Here is a 6075-nt window from a genome sequence, read left to right as displayed (position 1 = left end):
TGAACGGCCCCCGTGTCATCTGCTGGGTCCCTCTGCCAGAGGGTTTCTGAAAGACAGATGGCCACACGCGGAAGCTGTCGGCGGCGTGTGGGCCCAGCGATGACGGGGGTGCGAATCCTGCTCTTCCTCCCTCGGCAGCCGGCGGTCTCTCAGTCCTCTCCCGTGTTCTCACTGTACCCTAGAAAGCAAAGCCCGAGCTCCTCAGCATGCTGCGGGGGCGAGTGGGCAGAGCCAGGCGTCCTGCGGGCACACACGGCTGTCCCTGTGCCTCCATGAGCGGGGAGGGGCGCTGGCGGGAGCCCCCACACAGGCGGCCTCCCCACCTGGGACCCCACCCAGGCCTCCTGACCTCATGGGGCTGGGCTTGGCCACAGGAGGGCGCTTTGCGTGGAACCTGAACCTGGCCTGGCTTTGCCTCCGTGGTTTTCGGCACAGGGGGAGGGGCCGGCTGAATTCCTCCGCAGGATCCAAGGGGCTGTGCAGACACGGGCCGTGACTGCTGGGTCCTCCGTGGAGAAAATCAATACCAAGTTGGAGCGAGTCCCCAGGGTTCACGTATCACTCTGCACCCGGAAGGAACTTTCTGGAAATGCAATACATCCCTGCAAAGTGGAACTCAGGGCTCTTTCCTGTCACTGTGCAGAAGGCAAGGTCTCAAAGGTAGAAGATCGGAAGGCTGGGAGCCCGGGAGCCCGCCTGGGAGCCTGCCTGGGCCTGGGTCCCCCCTCAGGGCTGAGGAGCCCCGGGCCCAGCGCCTACGGTCGCTGTAGCCAAGCTCACAGGCCCCACCTCCTGCCTGGCCATGCTTTTGCCCACGTGGGCTGCAGCCAGGGCCTGGTCGCCACCCTCCCCAATGTGGCCCTGAGGCCAGTCCTGTGCTGGCCTGTATTGACACGCCGGCTCACTCAAATCGATTCTTGTCAAAGCCATCGTGGAAAGAACAGCTTTCAAAATAGAGCCCAAGAAGACGTGGGCTTCCGCTGTGAGAGCCCGGGTGCTGGCGGGCTGCCCAGGGCGCCTCCTCTCTCTCCAGCCGGGCGTGGAGCTCCACGAGCAGCTCCTGGCTGTTGCAGGGCTGTGAGATGTTTTCGTTTGTTCAGCCGGAAGGTCTAGAGAAAGGGGCTGAAGGGGACGCCTGAGCACCCAGCCTTGGGGAGGAGGCCAGGACTGAGGCCTGGATTCATTCCTTATGTGTCCCGAGGACAAGCACATGGAACGGGCTGTGTTCTGGCTGCAGACGGGCCTGGGAGCGCCCTCGCTGGCCTGGGAACGGGCAGGCTGCGGGGCAGAGGGTAATGGACCTTCTGCCTAGGTGGGAGGGGCTGGTGTGCAGCTCCGCGCCCCGGGGACCCCATCCCAGCCCCTCAGCCAGCCCCTCTGCAGTGGCAGTTTTCTCTTCCTGCCAAGACCTTGGACGGGGTCTGCACCCATCCCTGCACGTGGCAGAGACAAAACCCACAATCAGATCCACAGGAAGGGCCGGGATCCTGCCACCTGCACGTTAGACCCTGAGGGTGACGTTTGCTCTTTGATCCTCTGGTCCTGTGCGCTCCGGGGGCCTCTGCCTGGCATGGAAATGTTGATTCTTCCCTATCTGCCTAAGACAGTGTGATTTTCAGACTAGCAGAGGATGAAATGTCCGGCGGCTGTCCTGTGGGGGTCCACCCACCCTCAAGACTGTCATGGGCCGCGTGTCTCCCCCGGTGGCTGTCCTATCCTATCGGGCTCTACCTACCCTCAATACCGTTATGAGCCACGTGTCTCCCCCCTGGGCGGCTGTCCTATCCTATGGGGGTCCACCCACCCTCGATACTGTTAGGGGCCAAGTGTCTCCCCCCTGGGCGGCTGTCCTATCCTATCGGGCTCTACCCACCCTCAATACTGTTATGAGCCACGTGTCTCCCCCCTGGGTGGCTGTCCTATCCTATGGGGGTCCACCCACCCTCGATACTGTTAGGGGCCATGTGTCTCCCCACTGGGCGGCTGTCCTATCCTATGAGGGTCCACCCACCCTTGATACTGTTACGGGCCGCGTGTCTCCCCCAGATCTGTATGCTGCAGCCCTAAGCCCCGATGCCTCCGCAAGGGACCTTACTTGGAGATGGGGTCCTCACAGAGGTGGTTAAGGTAACATGAGGCTGGTGGGGTGGCCCTGGCCCAATTTTCCTGGTGTCCTTATACGGAGAGGAGATGAGGACACAGACCCACACAGAGGGATGGCCTTGTGAGGACAGTAGCAGGAGACAGAGCCAAGGAGAGAGGCCTCAGGAGCCAGCGGAGCCGCACCCTGACCCTGGATTCCACCTCCTGAATGGTGAGAGAGCCATTCAGGCTCTCTCTGTTGAAGCCCCCAGGCTGTGGGACTTGTTACAGTGACCCGGGAACTCACACGATAGTCACAGCACATTACAGCTGACAAAGTGAGCTGATAGTCACAGCACATTACAGCTGACAAAGTGAGCTCCTTCCGTGGAGACGCTCCTCCCAGCATTCCGGTGAGGTGGGGGCTGGCACGTTACGCCCACTCGGGATGAAGAGGCCGCATCAGGCGGGATGGGCGTGGCTACGCTGCAGTCACAAACAGCCCCACAGCTCACCATGGGCTACTGCACAAGTTCATTGCCTGCACTTTGGGGTGGGCACCCACTTGACCCTGTTCCAGCCGCTGTGCTTGGCGTGGCTCCCTCCTCACCAGGACCTGTGACTGTGACGCATCAGAGGAGGAGGTGCTGGGTGGAGACAACGCAGAGACTGAGGGTGAGACTGGAGGAGGGGAAGCCCCCGTTTCTTATTGAGAGCCCTACGGGGTCAGGCCAAGGAGCGCAGGTGGCTGTGCGGGAAGGAGCTGCACTCTGCTAGGTGTGGGGGCTTCCCACCTGCACTCCCAGGTGAGCCGTGGCCGTGCCACCAGGCCCCTCAACCCTGTGCCTGCCATGCGGCCCTCTCGAAGGACCTCTGGGTATGTCTGGGGAGTCCTGCTCAGCCTGGCCCCAGTGGAGTCTCTGCAGCAAATAAGCACACAGCAGCAGCAGTCACTGCACCTGTGGCCCTGAGAGGCTGTGAACACACAACATCCTGGCTGGAAAGAGGGGAGGCCTGGGGTCCGGGCAGCTTGTGGGGCCAGCTGTGCACCCAGTGACATCCTCATCACCACCCACGCCGAGCACAGCAGAGACCCTGAGCTGAGGGCAGAAGGAGCACATGGTCACAGGAAACCTTTCCTTCCAGTTCTCTGTGCCTGCACCCAGCACTTCGTGTCTAGGGATGAATTTAATCTGCACGGTGACCTCTGAGATGGGCACTGCCACTGTCCCAGCTCTATAGACACAGAGTGTGGCGGGCAACATAGGAAACAGCAAGCCTTTGAGTGGAGGGGGGTCTGGCTGTGGCTTCCCCTCTGTTGAATGGTGTCCCCACAGAAAGATCTGTCTGTGTCCCAGAACCTGTAAAGATGACCTTATTTGAAAAAAGGGTCTTTGCAGATATAATCAGGTCAAGACCTGGCAGCGTGATCGTCCTGGGCTGTCAGGCTGGACCACAGCGCCTGGTGTGAAGGACAAGCGCCTTCATGAAGAAAAGAGAAAACCCAGGGAGAGCCACATGGAGAGGGGCTGAGGCCGTGGGAGGGCCAGGCAGGGACTGGAGGGAGGCAGCCACAAGCCGAGGAACGCCTGGGCCACCAGAAGCTGCCAGAGACAAGGAAGATCCCCCTCTATCGCCTCTGGAGGGAGTGCAGCCCTGCCCACAGCTTAATTTGGGACTTCTGGTCCCCAGAGCTATAAGGGAATCAGTATCTGTTGTTGAGGCCACCTGGCTTGTTGCAAGAGCCCCAGGACACGCGCCCACTTGGCCACGTTGCCCAGGCGGTTGTGGTCGAGTGCCCAGGGTTCCGGCCCCAGCGCCTGCACTCCTGACCACACAGGAGGTTGACGCCTGCCGGGAAGTCTGCTCACGGCACCCTCGCTCTTTCCGGATTCCAGTGCTTCCTGCAGTGCTCTTTGCAAAGGAGTGCTGCCGGCTCCCATCCCCAGCCTCTCAGGGCTGGGAGGTGGCATCCAGCAGCAAGCAGGGGCCCCGCTGTCTGCGACAGCGTGGTTGAGAGTTGGTGCCGGCCAGGTGTGTTGGCTCATGCCTGTAATCCCAGCGCTTTGGGAGGCTAAGGTGGGAGGATGGCTTGAACCCAGGAGTTCAAGGCTACAATGAGCTATGCTTGCACCACTGCACTCCAGCCTGGGCGAATGTGAGACTGTTTCTATAAAATACAATAGAGAGACAGCGAGTCGGTGCCACACGATTGGCCCTTGGTGTGTTTTCCCTGCCCATCAGAGCTACCCCAAGGAACTGAGTGAGCAAATGTGTGCCTGTCTGCTCACCTGCTTAAGATGCAAAGTGTCGAAAGCAGGGCCCCACCCAGCATCTTCCCCTCCCGCAGGTGCCTGGCACGCTGGGCTCCTGCCGCCCCAAACCGACGTGACTTGGTGAACGTAAGTGAGCACTGGCTGACCGGATCATGTTTAAAGGAATCCTTTAGGGGAACCACTCTGCAAAGAAAGTAACCCTCAGTAACTCGCTTTTAGTTATATGTAGACTTCACCTTATCAGGCTTCCCTAAGGTGGATTTGCAGAAAGCCGGGGCGGTGGCGCGGCGGGAGGCGTGGGTGCTGGTGGGATTCTCCGCAGGTGCTGCTGGGCTGGGCAGTGGCTCCGGTGGGGGGCGCTGTGTCTCCAGGCCCTGACCTGGCTCCCGCTGGGCCGGCTGTGGCAGGGAAGAGCCATTTTTCATGGCAGGGGGGTGGCTTCACACCGGCCCAAGTGCCAGTGTGTTCCACAGTTCTTTTTGCTGACGGAATCAGCCATCAGCTCAGCCCAGGTGACTTCCGACCTAATCTAAACGAGGTGGGGTCGGTGGACTCAGCTCTCACAAAGAAAGACATGGTGACGTCAGGCGTGGCCAGGTGAGGCAGGGGTGGGGAGAGGCTGACAGCCTCTGCCTCTCCCTCCACCGGCACCACCCGCCCCAAGCTCACGCGGCTCTTCCGGGCGTCATTTCTTCACTGGGTTGTGCCAAGCAGCAGGGGCGCGGCTGTCCCAGTCCTCACGCCCTGCCCTCCTCGGGCAGCCTGGGCGTCCGCTCCTGCACTCAGAGCACCCTCTGCCAGGCACCCCCCGCCAGGCACCCCCCATCCACACCCAAAGGCAGGCCCAGGCGCATGGCTTGGGTGACGGAGTCTGTTTGGGGCGATGCCTGCAAGCCCTGTGGGAAATCGGGGTGGAGGGAGCGGGCGGGGCTGAGCGGCCGCGGGAACGAGCAGTGCCCTGCCTCCAAGGGAGCCCCGGGTCCTCTCCCCACTGGCTGGCCCTGTCATGGACATGAGCTCTCAGGTTTCCGACGGGCTGAGCGTAGTGGCTGAGGGCGCCCTCAGGCAGGGGCAGGTGGGCTTGGGCCAAAGAGAAACCTCTTCCCCCATAGGGGACACAGCAGACAGCCACCAGGAGCCGGAGTGGAGGGGCCAGGCTGTGCTCAGCCTCACGACACACTGGTGTTCGCTCAAGCTCATGGCTGGCGTTTAGGAGGGCACCGCGAGCACCTACTGAGCTGGGATGAGGTCAGAGGCTGCCCCTGCCCAGTGAGATGAATGCCCCGGGGCCATGTGGGCTCTTGGCCGGGTGGTGCCAGGATGTGCCTGGATTTCAGAGTAGGTGGTCAGGGGTGGCCACCTGCTGGGAGTCTGGACCCGGACCGTGGAGCAGGGGCGACTGGGCTTCAGCTTCAGTGGCTGCACAACATCCAAAAGCAGGGGGCCCTTGAGGACCCAGCCCTGCTCTCCAGGCAGTGGGCACTTGGCCCCAGCACCCCCCCTTTCTCGGTGTGAGGCCGAGCATCTCCCGAGTCTGGTGCCCACCCGGCTGCCTTGGCCTCTGCCCACTCCATGCCAGCTCTTACTCTGCCACAGGCCCAGCCCCTCTCACTTCCAGCCTGGGCCCCACTGTCACTTCCCATCATCTCCCTCCTGGGTGACAGCCTTGGGGAGGGTCTCTGGCCTGGACTCTGATCCCAGGACACGGCCCTTCCTG

General features: G+C 61.9%; 1 long non-coding RNA gene across 1 annotated transcript; it reads right to left on the bottom strand.

Annotated features, from left to right (window-relative positions):
* Positions 1–400: 400 nt before the first annotated feature.
* Positions 401–1212, bottom strand: LOC101152902 (uncharacterized). Its single transcript, XR_008674709.2, has one exon. It is a non-coding gene; the product is annotated as an uncharacterized lncRNA (long non-coding RNA).
* Positions 1213–6075: the final 4863 nt, after the last annotated feature.

The sequence above is a fragment of the Gorilla gorilla genome, chromosome 22 (assembly GCF_029281585.2).
Source record: "Gorilla gorilla gorilla isolate KB3781 chromosome 22, NHGRI_mGorGor1-v2.1_pri, whole genome shotgun sequence".
NCBI lineage: Eukaryota > Metazoa > Chordata > Mammalia > Primates > Hominidae > Gorilla > Gorilla gorilla.
Note: the sequence above shows the minus strand (reverse complement) of the source record. Positions and strands in the feature narration are given on the sequence as shown.